The sequence below is a fragment of the Solea solea genome, chromosome 21 (assembly GCF_958295425.1).
Source record: "Solea solea chromosome 21, fSolSol10.1, whole genome shotgun sequence".
Classification (NCBI taxonomy): domain Eukaryota; kingdom Metazoa; phylum Chordata; class Actinopteri; order Pleuronectiformes; family Soleidae; genus Solea; species Solea solea.
In genome coordinates this window covers 13,583,799-13,600,006 of record NC_081154.1, presented here as the reverse complement: position 1 = coordinate 13,600,006, position 16,208 = coordinate 13,583,799, and the positions used below count along the sequence as shown (strand labels likewise).

The window sequence follows — 16,208 nt, the reverse complement described above, 5'->3', positions numbered from 1 at the left end:
CATCATATTCAGGTGTGAATCTCATTTCTCCTTCAGACGCTAACAATTATAACAAATGTGAAGAAATAATAAAAAACCTGACACAATTTTATCACTGGTTGCAAAACGTGTTATTAGATAACATGAACTAATGGACTGTAACCATGATGGGAATGCAGTGAGAACTATTAAGTTGATTTATTTGTTGACTGCTGCTCACTTGATTTACTTTCTTACAAAACAATAAGCAAATGACGGTGTCATTTTCAATCAGCTGAAGATAAATTAAAGACAAAATATTCCAAAACAACACTTTTTTTTACAGGTCCAAATCGAGGTAAATGCTTTGACCTAGCATTTCAACGACTGAAACGCGGATTGGATGCGAGTCAAATTCAAAACTACTATGACACGTTAGGTAATGCACATAATATACACACCAGATAACACAAAGCACAATCCTGCAGAGGTCAGATAACACTTCACCAGTGCACCAGGCGAGCCAGAACACTCACAGCCCCCAATATCATGGAGGACGAACACAAAAATAGGTGATTTGGGGAAGTGACAGCAGCTGTGGCTCCTTTTTTCTCTCGCTGGGTTAATTCATTAAATGAAATGTCGTGGCACATGATGTGTCATATATAAAAGACAGGGGCATCTGTAATCTTTGCTCAAGGGCATGGATAACAGGCAGATAGACATGTGAATGAGATGAAGAAGGGGTGTGTGTGTGGGTGTGGGGTGGGGGGAGGTGGGGGGGTGTGGGGTGGACGACTCATCCCTTTCCTGACATCACCACAGTGAAGATAGAGCAAGATTTATAGGACTTCACCCAACACATACAGTACGAGCTGGGTGACCATCTTATATAAACCTTTCCCCTATACAAACTTCCTCCCTATTGTTAATTTAAATGCAGTACATCAGATATCTTCAGATGTAATTTGGTTTCTGTATTTTTGTGTTTTTTTTTTATTTGTATTTTTGCCATAGTTATTAGGACCTCCATTACCCTTGATGCTTCATGCTGCAGCGGATCCCGCCCACAGATGATAGATTGGCACTCAGTCGGTTCCATACTGACTGACACTGATAAAACCTCACGACTAACACTTTGTACGGGCTTCCTGACACCATATATCTGCCTCGCGCTGTGTGTTTGAAATAATCTTATAACAACCATCAAATTTCCACAGGGTCTTCCAAACAAAGAGGTATAACACAGGCATATCTTAACTCAGGATATCTGTATTTGTTTTTACACATTAGCAACCCATTGACGTTCAATAAACACAGATGGTTTGGAGTCCTTCCAGTTTCCAAAAGTGCAGCACAAAGCACAATAGTCTTACGCATTTTTTTAATTACAGTCATCTGTAACGCTGTCACTTGGACTCCACCTTTGTTGCGTGGCATGGCACTGAAACGCTAAAAACAACATATGACGTACAAAAGCGGTGTGACAGAATTTAAGGGCAGTAATAAGTTTAAATGATGTGTTTAAATCATGTGTAATCAGTGATGTAGCACTGGTTTGGCCTGTTCAACGGTGATTAAAACAGCCAAGAAAGATCATTACCAAGGTACACATTGTCATTTGATGATTCTTCAGCTTTCCTAGACGAGCAGTCATCACATCTGCCTCACAGGTCGTAGATGATTTCTGAGGCCCGCAGCTGGCGCCGTCCCTCGGGACACATTTATGTGTTATCATCATTACAAACAGTCTTTATAAATTACAGCTTTTAAAGTCCCTCTGGGTGTATCAACTGCACCAGGCACAGCAGAAATGCCTCGGAGTGCTTTTATGGTTTTGAAATTAGAAATTAAGATGTGCTGTTTTTGGTGGAAGTACATGACTGAAACTTTGATTTTTTTTCTTTTTAGAGCTGTAATACAAGTCTTTTATGGCTGTACACTGCCAGGTAGGGCCATTTGGCAGAGAGAGGTCACAAATCAGCGAAAATGTCCTCGGGGAGCAAGAAGAAACCATTGCAGACATTCTGTAGTGTAGCCAATAATTTCAGGTGACAATTATAGTGCAGGTCTAAGCTCTTCAGCACAGTTTATACTTGTGAGCTTGCTTTTATTTAAGGTTGAATACAAAAAGTATTATTATAAAGTAGCCAAATGCTTAATGCCTCCAATGTGAAAGGAAGCTTTGTATGTGTCTGTGGAACATCGTACTCGATGATGATGCACTCTGGATGTTCCCTGTAGCAGGGAGGTGCCATCTGTGACACAACTCTGCTAATTGACCAAAGTGACAGATGAGAACAGGGTAAATTATAACGTCTACAGCAAGTGCACACTTGTTTTTCATAGTGGTGTATATGGAATGTGTTTGAAAGACTTTTGAAACATGTGCTTTTCCGACAGTTGATTTAAACATGGCGTTGCATTCAATTGTTGAGTGGGTTGAGAGCTCGCATGTCCAGTCCTGTATGACATCTGTGGCCTTGCGATACAGACTGCAGTTGAGGAACAGAAACAGGACAAACCGCAACCTTGGCGTGTATCAGGTTGCTTGCCAGAAGCTATTGAACTTATCTTCGATGGGTCATTCAGACTGTGACAGCAGAGCAAGGACAGTGGGATCAACTTAAAAGCTGGGAAACAAAGTGAGTCTGGCGACTCCTCTGCACATCTGATCCTCCATTGCTTGTCGTTCATGTACCTGTCAGGAGCAATGAGAAGAAAGAGTGCATGGCTCTGTTCGTAGGGGGATATCCTTCCTCTCTGCAGTAGCGGGGGAGAACGCCCTGCTCACACAAAGGGTAGCCTCACTTCTTTACTCTGTTTATTTTTAGTCATAACATCCACTACAATTGAAAGTATGGGTCAAGGTGAGGCTAGGACACTTGTGAGGGGAGGGTGCCTGAGGAACAACAAACAGATGTTCTTTGATGATAATTGCAGGGAAGGGAAAAGGAGTGTGGAGGGCGGCCTCGTAAAGCACTCACTTGTTGAGGCTGTCCCTCCTGCTTCTTGCCCCCTCTGAAGCCCTGTGGTGGTATGTTGTTTAGCCCCAGGAGTCAGAGTGGGCATGCTGGTGCCATTACCTTTACTCGCTCTTGGTGACATCTGTTCACAGTAGCAGCCACAAATTTGAATGCCAATATCCTCGCCTTGAACCAACCTGTAAAGGAAAGAAATGTGTCACTCAGTGACAGTCTTTCGTAACATGAAAGGTTAGGCAACCACAGCCCTTAATCAAGTGTGTCTGTCGGCGGGCGCCCTTTAAAATGAAGCTGTAAAGACAAGCTGGCGGTGTTATAGCCAGTGAGCGCCAGCTCAGAATGATTGATTTGTATAAATCATTGTCTTTTTGCTCTCTCCCTCTCTTTTACGAGCTTCAGTAGCGGTGTAGGATGGCGAGGATACCATCATGGGATTAAGTATTGCTCCTCTAGGCTGTCCTGTGATTAATGAGCTGCCATAGCATTCCCAACTGTCACTAAGAGGGGTACGGGTTCAAACCGTGTCTTCGCTGATGATACAAAGGATAAAAAAAATCTGTTGTATCATCATGTCATCGATGTCCTGTTGTTCTGATGTTGATTTAGAAAGTTGTCAATCACCCTCAGGGGACTGTAACGCTCTGAAATGCAAATCTGATAGTGGAATTATTGGCTTACTTTTTGACTTTTCTTTTATATTTTGTGTTTTTATGTTCCCTGTGCAAAACAAATCCCATTTGGGGTAATAAACGTTTCATTCATTCATTTATCCATAAATTTTTAGTAATAAGCGTTGTTGAGCTGTTTAAGATTGGAAAAAAGTTTGCATGACTTTAAGGCTGTAGGCCATTTATCTGTTTTATAGTCTTTCGTATTTTTTTGTGTAAGCATATTTTACTTGCCTCCATTTCCTATTCTTACCCATATCTTAAGCTTCAATGCCACAGTCAGATCAGAAATATCGAACTTCAAAATGTGGCACACCCACACTGTGGCAAGACAGTAGAGAGCATTTGCAACAGTGCAAATGTTGCAAAGGCAGCAGAAGCGTTGCATTTTGCATCATACTGGCAACCTGTTCAGAAGGTACATGTAGACCAGTGTTTGCAAGACCTGGCCTCAGCTTATTCCATGATATGGGATGTGCAAGTTAGACTTGAACAGTATATTTACAAATGTAGATGACCTCCAACCTCTTTTTTAATATCTGCAAAGCACTTTGCTGCAAATGGACACAAGCTCATGTCTTTAATGAACTGCTTTTGAGCTCAAATTTTTGTAGTTCTCAGTCTTTCCTCATAGTTAGCAGTCCATGTTCTTCAGAGTCTCCAGAGATTCTTTATGTCTCGTTTTAAAGACTGCTGATCGTAATGTTCCCTGACCTTTTGCATTGAACGAAAGAGCTTGTCTGAGAGAGGGGGGGGGAGCTGTTGAGGAGAGCAAGAGAGAGAGAAATTGAGCTGCTCTGCATCTATCTCTCCCCAAGGAGTGTCGTGTTTCTCTTTCCACCATTTATTTGAAAGCTATCATTTCCTGGGATTCATCGCTGAAAAATGCCATTGATTCTCTGGATGATAGATGCTAAGTGTCCCTCTATCGACATGCCTATTGACAGACCTGTGTAAATTCTGCATCTTATTACCCCCTGGATAAATGATACACCTTGTGAACAGGGAGGATGTTGCTCAGTCGATGGCAATGGCTCAGCATCCCGTACAATGGTGGGTGTCACTGCTGAGCAGCGTGATTCATTTTGTCAGAAAACACCTTATCAGTCACCATGCTGAATAATTAAATATAATAAGACTGATGGGGGATAACATCCCTCCGCAAAGCATGTCAGCCAAGAAATAAGAATGACTACAAAGGCATTTATTCCGCACTGTGCTGCAGCCACTTTGGGAAGGTCAAATCCTAATCTAAAGGTGTTTTTGAATCTAATATCCCTGTCTGGAAAGTTTGCTGTAGCATTAAAATGACTTATATAAAGCCTTAAACCTACTGCATGTGCCGTGAAGCAACTCGTTTCTTTACAGCACTGTTTACAAGGGCTATTTTTCTTTGACTCTGTAAGGTTTATTGCATCTTAATCCCACCCCTTTTGTAGCGCTGCCTGCAAGGACATTAAATAATGTCCCACTGCCAACCGTTTTCTCCATCTCAATTTGTTTTATAGTAATACACAATTTAACCTTCAGAATAGCATTTGCAGGTTCATAACACTTGGAGCAGGTGTAATTTTTCTAACAAACAGAGCTGCAATGTGACCCTATTTATCTATGTTTCTTATAATGTATTGTATTAATCTGTGGGCCGTTCATGACCCATTATTTCAACAGCACAATAATTCACTCTTATTGTTCCGCCTTGCTACTGAGGAAAATCTGTCTCGTCCAGTTGTGCTTAAAGTCCTCCACCATGTAGCCGTTGTGTGGGATCTGTGGGCTTTTTGCGCAAGAATCCATGAACCATTATACTGTAGGTTATGGAGAGTGAAATGAGCTCTTGTGATTCAGCCTCTCTTGGCCTGGCTGCTCTCTGTGATTTGTGTTTGAGGCTCTTCTGGTGGCTTATTTGAACACACTGTAATATTAGCTTTTTATTTTATATATAATATCCAGTTTCATATAAATAGTCAGTGCTAAACGATCTTACACAGGGGATGTAAATGAAACATACCAACATTTAATTTTGCTTTACACTTACAAGTTTATATTTTTGTGTACAGCTTTAGGTACAGTTTTTATTATTTTTTTCTTGTTATTCTTGGGTACAGTTTTATTTATATTCTAATCTACTTCACTTTTTTATTTTCTTTACCTTTATTTCTATCTGTACTTAAATTTTGATTAAAACTTATCTTGTTTTTAGCACAATAGGGGCGTGTCGCAAACATTTTCATTTCACCGACAATGTACCTTGTACAATCTCGGGTGTCAAATAAAGGAATCTGCTTAACTAAACTGGCATACACATCCCTGTGGTGGAAGGTCCCTATTCCACCATTGGGAACAAGTGCCCATGCTGCAAAACAACCTAAAAAAAAGAGCAGACAACTAAATGTTGTCTCCAAAGAGGAGACCCAACAATCACCATCCTACTTACTGCATTTTTAAATTAGGGATAACACACAATATCAGTCATAAGTGTGTTATTTCTAACAAGATAATATGGTGGGAGACGTGGAAGCTGCAGCTTAAAGCAGAGCTGTACGATTTTTGAACCACCATGCCAACATTTGTTCCCCTTGTTCCGAAGATAAATTAGCAGCTTCTAAATAATGCAGTGAACCCTAATTCTCTTTGATTAGTAGTGAGTTAGATGATGGCGACCCATTGAAATTGGTCATCAGCATAAATAACGAGCAAATGAACTGATAAAATGCAAAGTCCTTGGCCATCATAAATCAAATGGAATCCACTGGCCATGGAAGCGGGTGGAATTAGAAGTCCATGCTCCTATTAATTATATTGCCTTGTGAAGGCGACAGCGTGATAAATCAGCACTGAAAGGCCCTTCACTGGCTGAGCCTGAGGAGTTAGACTGCCTGCAAATTGCTTTGTGTATTCTCCTAATTGTTTCTTAAATAACCCACCTTTCTGAGGCAGGTTGGAAAGGTAGTCTACCAAGAAGGGTCAAGAAAGTCAGAGGAGCTGCTTCTGCAGGATTATGTTGTAGAAAATCACCCATTCTCTCCCTCTCTCTCTTTTTTTCAATATATTTACACAGTACACACTAAAAATTAAGAAAACAATAATAAACAAACAGGAACCAGATGTTGATCCCTCCAAATAACCACAGAGTAAGAGTTAAAATACACCACAAGAAGGTGTGTGTACGCATGTATAGAGAAAAATTAATTACACACATTATGCATACATGACTCACACAGTGGGGGGCGTGGCTAGCATTGTTGCCTCACAGCTAGAAGGTTGCTGGTTCTCATCCCGGTCCAGGCCTTTCTGTTTGGAGTTTGTATGTTGGTGTGTGTGTGTGGGGGGGGGGGGCGGGGGCTCCTCAGTGTTCTCCGGTTTCCTCCCACCTTCCAAAAACATGCAGAGGATAATTGGACACTCTAAATTGCCCGTAGCCCTGTGATGGACTGACAACCTGTCCAGAGTGTGACCCCACCCATTTGCCCTGTTTTCAGCTGGGATTGGCACCAGCAGTCCTGCGACCCTCATGTGGAGGATAAAGCGGTAGACACACACACGCATGTGTATGAATATACAGCGGTGCATTTGACTTCCTGGGACCTCATGACACAAATCTTTTTTTTTCTCTCTAATCATGTACTTTTAATCAGCACCAGTCACCAAATGACGTGGACAAACACAATGATCCATTTAAAAACTGACTTCACTCTATTAGTCCACAATTCTGTCTTTCATAACATGTTCAGGGTTCAACTTATTGAAATCATTAGGAACAGGCAGGACGTTCTGATATTGGTACATCGTGTTAATTTGGTAATATACTGTACCTAAATACCAATTGATGTGGGCTTTGCAAACACATGCCAACATATTTTTAAAACTGCTTTTATCTGTTGCCACCAGATTTATAGCCTTTATTTTTATCGTTCTTGTTTCCCTGCAACTGTGTTTTTTTTTTCAGCCAAATGAAATCAAATGGATAAAATTAAATTACTTTAGCTTTTGAGGCATGTAATAACGATCAGTCCTCTGAAGAGCATGTAATTAATGTGAATACTGAGGCAGTCAGGAGCTCTTGCTCATTAAACTACAAGCAACTATAAAACTCCTGTGAATTAGGCCCAAGAACTTCATTTGGATTTTTTGAGTGTAGGCATGATCTAGCATGAAATGCAGAGTTTCCAGAGTATTTAGCAGGCGCTGTAGTTACTTGAAATTGTTATGTGCTGTCTAAAAAATGCCAGCGGTCATGCAATGTCAATGCAAGGCTTTGTGCCCTTGTCGGCCCTTGTGTGATGAAGGGCTTCAGTGCTTTGACCTGCTGACAGTTCTGCGGGGGGGAAATGTGCGTGCACATGTTGTAGGACAACTAGTGAATGTTGTCATCATTGATTATTATCCGTCTAACCATTTAACCTATAAAATGTCAGAAAATAATGAGCAATGCTCTTTGAAAGCTCCCAAAGATCAAGTTAACTTAATCATTACCAGGAGCTCACGGGTAGTACATGAAATAATCATATATATTTATATGTATATATATATATATATATATATATATATATTGAAATAAATGCACATAACTGTTCCTATGCAGCAGCCAGGAGCCATTAGCCAGTTAACAAAGGAAGCACTTTATTATCATTTTATTATTCACATTATTCATGAAATCTGTGCATGAAGTGCAGTTGAGGCCAAATTGAAAAAACAAGCCAACACTGTACTGCATTATCACATATGTTCCTCTAGTCTTTTTGCTATTGTTTATTTGTGTCTGTGCACACAAGAAGTTGTGGTGACGTGAGCATTTCTTTGGTTTTCACACCAAAGAAACTGGATTCAAAGAATTATTACTTAATAAACACATTTTATTTTGAAATGGTTGCACCGTAACATGATATTATTGCATTTTTCATCAACAAATTGTCCCCGCACTAATCTGTGTGTATCAGTTTAAAAACAAACGTGTGGTCAAAATGTCCTTCTCCTGACTTTGAGGCTCTGGTGTATCTTTGAGTTTAAATAATGCTCCTGTGCCGTCGGAGAAATAATGGTGTGGACTTTCATGACATTGCGTCAGTGCCAAGGTGACTGACTCGAGGACTGATTGCCGCCTCTGTCTCTCTCTTTTTCTCTCTGTCCGTCCCCTCTTCTCACCCTGTCAATAAGCATCCTCTTGTCTGATGGAGTCACATCAGGGCACTGCAGCTGACACCATGGTGTCTTTATTTCCTGCAGGAATCCTTTTACAACACACATCAGTGGTGATTAATACACTGACAGCAGCCACAAGGTTAACCCCCCGCTGCCAGCCAGCCTCTGTAACTGACAAACACACACGACTCACCTTACATACCAAACTACACCATGTGCTGCACTTTTCCCTGTGATATACTGTCTATAATCAAAGACATGAAATCAGAGTACTGGATATTGCCCAGCACTGTACACTCTAGAGTTGATTGATGGGAGCAGATGATACTTGGTATTCCAAAACTGTGTTTTACATTAAACCAAATTGTTGCTCCCACTTGCAGCTGTCTGCATGGTTATTAAATCGGAGGACTTCCGATTTAAATTTATGGCATCCATTACTCAAGAATTTACATGTCCAGGTGTTGCATCTGTTTGGCTTCAGGTAGGGGTCACTTTGATTTATTAATATCCATGGATTCATCTGCTCGACAATCACTGACATATTGTCACTTAGGGCAGCGTGTCGCTCTGTCTTTTAACAGCTGTGACAACCTGCGTGTTTATTAGCTCCCTGGCTGATTATGCAGATGCACATCCCGGAAATGTCAGCGTCTGTAGGGCGAGATTACATGCAGTACTTAATGCTTATAATAGCCAATAAACAGTAAATCATCGACTCCATGTTAGATGGGGATTTTCTCATTATATCTTATCAACACCTGCTTAATCGCTGAACGTCTCAGAATCCTCATGATAGAGGAGATAAGGTAGCAGTCTTCAGGAGTGATCAGACCATCTGGGTCATTCCGAGCCATATGTTCACATTTTGTTATTCTTGCTGTGGTTCATGGAAACAGTTTGTTTTGCTTGAGCCCACAAGCTGTGGTTGCGTAGTTGTGTTTTTATTTTGGATGCTGCATAACCAAAAGTAGCTTCTGGCATGAGGGAGAATTAATCATACATTTTGACGATGAATGACTAGTTAAAATTGAAAACATGCACTGTCCTGTGGAGATCTGGTACTTGCAATAGTCATGATTTGCTATTTCTAGTATTAGTTAGTACAGACAATTAGCATTAAGAAATGTTTTTTGGTCTTTACTCATCAGTCGCTGGCCTGAAAAACAGTAGATCTCACTGTAATATAATATTTTAAGCACACTAGGGATCACATATAAGCTTGTCATTTTAAATTTACATACTCTTTTGACCATCAGTAACAAATCCCCATTTGTTTAAATGATACAATGTCAAATAAAAGCATAGAAACATCAAGTACACAATTCTAATTGAGTTTTAAGCAGGCTTGGCACCAAACACCATGGTCTGTCTGCTCACAGTATGGATCAGCAGGACAGTCCACTGAGGGCCATAGGTGGCCTGGTTGTTAGGACATAGCAAATGTCACAGGCTGAGGGAGAGAGCGTCCCCTCAAGTCCCCCAGATGCTGCTCCCACCTCTCATCATTAACTCTCACACTGAGATAGTAATTAGGCCTCCTCGCGGCATAAGACAGATTCTGCATCAGACCAAATTTTCTAAGCTGTCATTCTAATTAAATAGGCCAGGGCAAGATGGATCGGCTTGGCCGGGTGTTAGTATTGATGTCAGCTAATCATGGCGACTCGGCCCCAAGCCACAAAGCACTCGGCTATGTCCGTCTAAAGGCACTAAAAACAATACGTTTGTGCAAAGGGTGGTGAGGCTTCTACGTTTTTATGCCAACTCTGTGGCTGAATTTAAACTGTTGATCATTGTGTCTCATGGCTTATGGACTGTATAGCAAACAAAGTATAACCCTTTTTAACAGTATGACTCACAGGAACTGTTGAGCTGCTCATTTAAGTCTGACTTTAGCCCCCGCTCCTCAAGCAACTGCCAAATTATAACCTATTCTCACTGTGCAAGCGAGGACATGTTAATTGGATTTGACAAGGGCATATTATGCACAACAAATATGCATAATTCGGCAAAAATGGAACAGAAAATTGGAAATAAAGAAGAGAACAAAGTAGATTTACATGGTCGGGTAGTCTGAATGTCTCGTATCATATTCTGTCGTGCCGCCCGCATAAAAAGGCACAGAACTGTAACAATGGGTATCAGTGGAAAGTGCTTTAAAGTTAAAACTGATGGATGGCTTGTCAAAAAAAATAATTGCACTGGTTGGAAAGTGGGTCTGCATGCTTAGAGGGGGGAGAGCAGGATCTACAGAGAGGATGATGGAAAGTGACAGTGGTCTGTCAAGACGCAGGGGCTGCCCAGAGTAGTGTGAAGCCCCAGCTAGAAGGTGGCAGAACAGTGCATGCTGTCAGAGCAGGAAAGTGCCTTTAATACATTGAAAAGAAAAGGAATCCGCCTGTCAGACTTGCTCAGCCAGTCGAGGGAGGAAGAAGGAATATGGCGGAATAGGTGGAGCCGTGGTAGAGCTATGTGAAGCCGGCGGGCCACATGGGTGACTACAGGTACAAATCACACAGTCAAATGAGATGCATCGTCAGCGGCTCGTGGCCGCTACCAGTTACAACTGGTTCCTTTTGCTGTGACAATTCATTAATCAGTTTGACATATCTGCTCTTATTACATGGGATATTTGACACTTGAGCAATTGGATTGTCAACTGCGTCCCATTATAAATGCAATTCAAAGTGAATTCTGCCTCTCCTGTTATCTTTAAGGAGCCCTGCATTGACCTTGGGAGGCAAGCACTTCTCTGCCGTGGGCTTAAATGTATGCACTGTTCATGAATATACATAAAAGCATCCAGAAAAACCTCAAAACAGTACACTGGCTCATTCATCTGCTTGGTCCCTGCCCATGCATGATATAAAAGTGTCAGGCTCTGATTGGAGGAATGATGTATAGACTGACCTAACAAAGGATCAAGTGCCCAGTGAGACAGACAGCTAATAGATAGAGAAGCAAGAGAGGCCTCATTTAGAGAGGAAGGGCTGTTTGTGCTGCCAATATGACAAAGGGGAAGTCGACAACTATTGATCCATGCTCACGGATGACAGCTTAAAAATTCAGCAATAATCATGACAAATGAGGAGAGGCACCACAGCCAGAAAATTATCAATAATCAGCGGCTGAGAAGAAATGCCAAGGTCAGAGAGAAAAGGCTACTAAAGTTCTCTTTGTGTGTGGACGCTGCCAGGTGATATATTGGTAAAGATAGGAGGAGCAGCCTCTAAAGCGAGGTAGAAGTTATTAATTAAGTTTTGGATCCCACTGGGATATGAATGTCCCTCAGTATGGATTCGTTGCCAGAGCTCACTGAATGCCAAGGGCAAAGAGACCATTATGTAACAGGCAGTTTCTGGTGGCTTTGATCCCTCACAGGGGAGCTGGTAGATGGATTTGCTGTATCAATAACTCATTCCCTTCTCAAAGGAACCTGAAGACGGCTGTGGCATTAGTAGCATCGAGTTTCATGACAGGTCAGTGCTCAACCTGGAGGGATTTACTCCAGCCAATAGAGTTCTACCTGCCACCCAATGAGGCATCTTCATCAAGGTCCATTTGACAAGACAGAAGAATGTGTGAGATTAAAAAAAAAAAGGACAATACTTAAGGATGTGCTGCGGTAGTGTTGATCATTTTGTCTATTGTGGCTCTGACAGTGTCGTAGGAGTTCAATGATAAATCACTACACTACTCTTTTAACTGTATGCCAAATTCATCCACTACTGCTACTTGGTACCTGATAACTAACAGCCCTGTCACTTGAACCTCATAGAAAGTCTATTCCTAATCGTCTCTCTGGTTCTGGGACATTTATTGTCACAATCAGGGCGTGTTGAATTGTAACTTTCTGTTCATTTGAACTCTTGTTCTTTTGTTTTCTGGTTTTTAGTTTTAGGTTTTTTATTTCTGTTGTTTGGATTTCTCTGTTTTATATCTGTTCTCATCTTATGTCATCATTTTTCTCCTTGTGTATCTTGTGTACAGTAGTTTACTTCCTGTTTTACTTTTTGTCCCTGTGTTTCTTACCCTGTTTTACTTCCTGCCATTGTGTTTCCCCTGATTATCTTCTTTGCTTTGATTGATATTACCTGTGTCTAGTTCATGTACAGCATGTGTTATCTTCTTTGCCTTTGTTCATCTTGTGAAATTCTGTCAGTGTTCCAGTTCTTTGTGTCTATGCCTTGTAAGTTATTTTCTTTTTACCCCCTGTACTGTAATGTTGTATTTTCTTGAACAAGTTCAGTTTTTGCTGTAGCAACGCTGTTTTGTTCAGACTGCATTTGGGTCCTCTTAGTTCTCAAACGTTACACGTATCTAGTATCTGCTACGACGGCTGACCTCTGTGACACTGCTGTGTCATCATTATTTGGAGTAGTATAAGTTTGGAGGTTGATTCATCATTAATAGCTGATTCATTAGCAGTATCCGTCTTTTCATTGAAGCTTAGCAAGTTGCATAACACTAGTGTACTTGCTGCTGACGTAGATTGAAAGGGGGTAAACTGTAACGTAGTAAAGGGAGTTGCTGACACAGCCAACAGAGTTCATTTTATTGACATGCAAATACTGTCATGTGGTTACAAATGGCATTTTTCGCAGGTCACTCGTTCAGCCAAGGTTTAATAGGCCATGAGGTCAAAAGACAGGAGAATAATTTACTAGTTGTGGCATATTCCTGTGATTGAAACGTCACTCTGGCTTTGGGACCTGATTTGTTGCCTCTGTGTGAAAAGTGGCATGAGTCTGGAAGTATGCACTCTTCAGGGGGTGGTGTGCTTTCTCGCGTCTTTGGTCCAAAGTAGCACACCGCTAATAACAACAAGTATATTAATCCTCAGCTGGTGAAAATGATCATGCGGTGAAGGGAGAAACCTTCGTGGAGGTGTTAAACAATTAAGCATCCAGAGCAGCTCATTTGTTGAAGTGTGTTTGGCATCCTGGCCAGCTATATAGAATGTTCACGTCCATTCACACAGAGTTGTGAATTTTTTTTAAATACTGTTAGCATCATAATGTGATATGTCGCCTCAAGAGGGATGATTATTCTGTCATATTATTGCTGCCCAGACGCAGCCCACACACTTCCTTTGCCTTTGCTGCAAGGATAAAGCACAGTTCCTGTTTTTCTGGGACCATCTGTAAGAAAAAACCAGCCCAAGGTAAAAAGGATGACTGCAACTTGGCAGAAGATTAAACGGGCCCTCCGCAAAACCCATTAATAATTCTCATATTTTGGAAACAGACCATACATACAAAATCTGTGGTATTTAATCTCCTCTCTCAGCGAATAAAAAAAAAGGTCAGCAGGGAGGGAAAGACTTTTTTCTTCCCCCAGCCCAGAGTGATGGGCCTAGCTTTTCCAAGGCACCCCATTTGTCTGTCAGGGCTGTGAACGGAGCCAGTGATTTAGTTTCCATCACATGAAGCTCATGTCCGGTTGATGATACTGCCAGGCGGGATATGGGGAGAATTTGTCACCTGCAGCTTTGACAGGGAGATAATTGCTGATAGTTAGCAGAATAATGGGATATGAGCATTACCAGCCTCACAGGGTTTCAGCAGTATTTGTTGCTCCCACTGGAGAACACATTTTCCCACATCATTTCAGTATTGACTCTGTTTACACAGAGATAATTTAAGCTAATCAGTGTGAAACGACTGACACATCAACTGAGGAGATGGGATTTCTTTCATTACAGCGCTGAAACATAAGTTATCATGTTAACACTTGTATTGTCATTACTTATTTAGTCCCAACAGTCATGTTTTCCTTTAAACGCCAAATATGCAGGAATCATGGGCAGCTGCTTGTAAACAAAGCAGAGGCAGAGTTGGCCCCTCCTCCCCTGCTCACTACGAGTTGCACAGACTCTGTGATAATAAACTTACTAACACCTGGGCTCCACTGACTGTGAGCACATCATGGAACTATGCCTGGAACGGCTTTTCAAAGACAGTCATATAAACAGATTAAGGGGCGGTCCACACAAAAATTAGTGTAGGTTTATCCGCCAAGTTTTTTTTTATCGTATTTGACCTTTTATCCACACGGAAAGTGCATTTTGGGAGCAAAATGCCACCCATGTGTTTTTGTGTCGATAACCAGTATGCTATGTTGGGAAAACGATAATGTCATAATCCCGCCTCTCTCTTGCACTTGCATTCGCTCTCGCTTATCTCCGTTGTTGTCATTATCCTCTTCTTGTGTTCGGAGTTTGTTTTGGTCTATTCAGAACCTTAAGTTATCAGCAGCAGTTAGTACTTACATTACATACACGGCAATCTATACTGTTGTAGGAACGTTACAGTCTTACCTGTCGAGCAGAAAAGAGGCCACCTCCGTGTCACACCATCCTCTACTCCAGTGCTCGCCAGCACAACCACACATTCACTCTTTTGTCTGCTCTGTATTTAGTCTCATTTAAAGTAGCGTCTCTTAAGTGCCTGTGTCTGCCATTACCACAACTTCTTATACCTGCCCGGCTGTAACCTGATTGTCCTGCCCTCCTTGCTGTTATATGATAGAGGTTAGAAACACACTGGCCAAATGTAGCTGGCCAGAAATGTCCTGACCCTCAGCAAAACAAAGAAAATAATAAATACTGGCAGAAGACAGTGTCGCTGCAGATAACAACACCACCACACACTTCTAGTGGCTCATTAGGGAGGCATTTCTTTTTGATTAAATAATATGTTGATTTGCAAAAGAAATGTTACTGAAGTTTTTAAACTGTACTTCACTGGTGAAAAAAAGAAACAAGCTGATTTAAAATGTTCCTGTCTTAACTCAAGTGTAATCAACAATCCCATTTCTCCTCAGCGACCCATGACCTATAGATGGCCAGAGGGAGACAAACAATTAGTGCAAACAATAATAACAGAGGCATGGGTGTTCCCAAACCTCACAAGTGGTCTTTGTTGACTAGAAAAAGTCGTAAAAAGTATTGTCGTAAAACCAGAATGAAAACATTTGTGTATCAAATCTTGCAGTGCCATGCACTCTCATGTCTGTCTGTCTGTGTCATCCACAGGTTTTGGGCAAGAGCCCTCAGGCCCATCAGCAGGTCTCCCATAGCCCCAACACCTCTGCCAGGCAGCCTCCACAATCAACAACTCTTCCTGTGGCTACAAACAAGGCAAGACACATCAGAGCACAGTACAGAATCATTTCAAAATCACCAGGAGCTGCACCCCCTGCAGTGAAAGTCAAAGGTTATTTTTTCGCTCATTATTTCTTGGTTGATCCTCAACTAGTGCCAATTGTTAGCTCCAAAGTGCAGCAGTCAGGGAACATGACACAACACTCTCTTTCTTTTTGGAGGTTTTGCTGGTCTGAGAGTTCATCGAGGGTCAGTTAGTGTTCTGTCTTGAGGCAAATTTGGACATCTTTAACAGCATTCAGCCCATTAAATACGAGTAAAACAGCCAAAGTTGAGCATTTATCTGGT

At 41.4% G+C, this 16,208-nt stretch overlaps 1 long non-coding RNA gene across 1 annotated transcript in view; it reads left to right on the top strand.

Moving 5' to 3' along the window:
• LOC131448982 (uncharacterized) overlaps positions 1-15,913 on the top strand; it is an 82,522-nt gene extending 66,609 nt beyond the window's left edge. Inside the window, exon 3 of the long non-coding RNA XR_009234244.1 lies at positions 15,792-15,913. This is a non-coding gene — a long non-coding RNA (uncharacterized LOC131448982). The remainder of the gene's footprint in view (positions 1-15,791) is intronic.
• Positions 15,914-16,208: the final 295 nt, after the last annotated feature.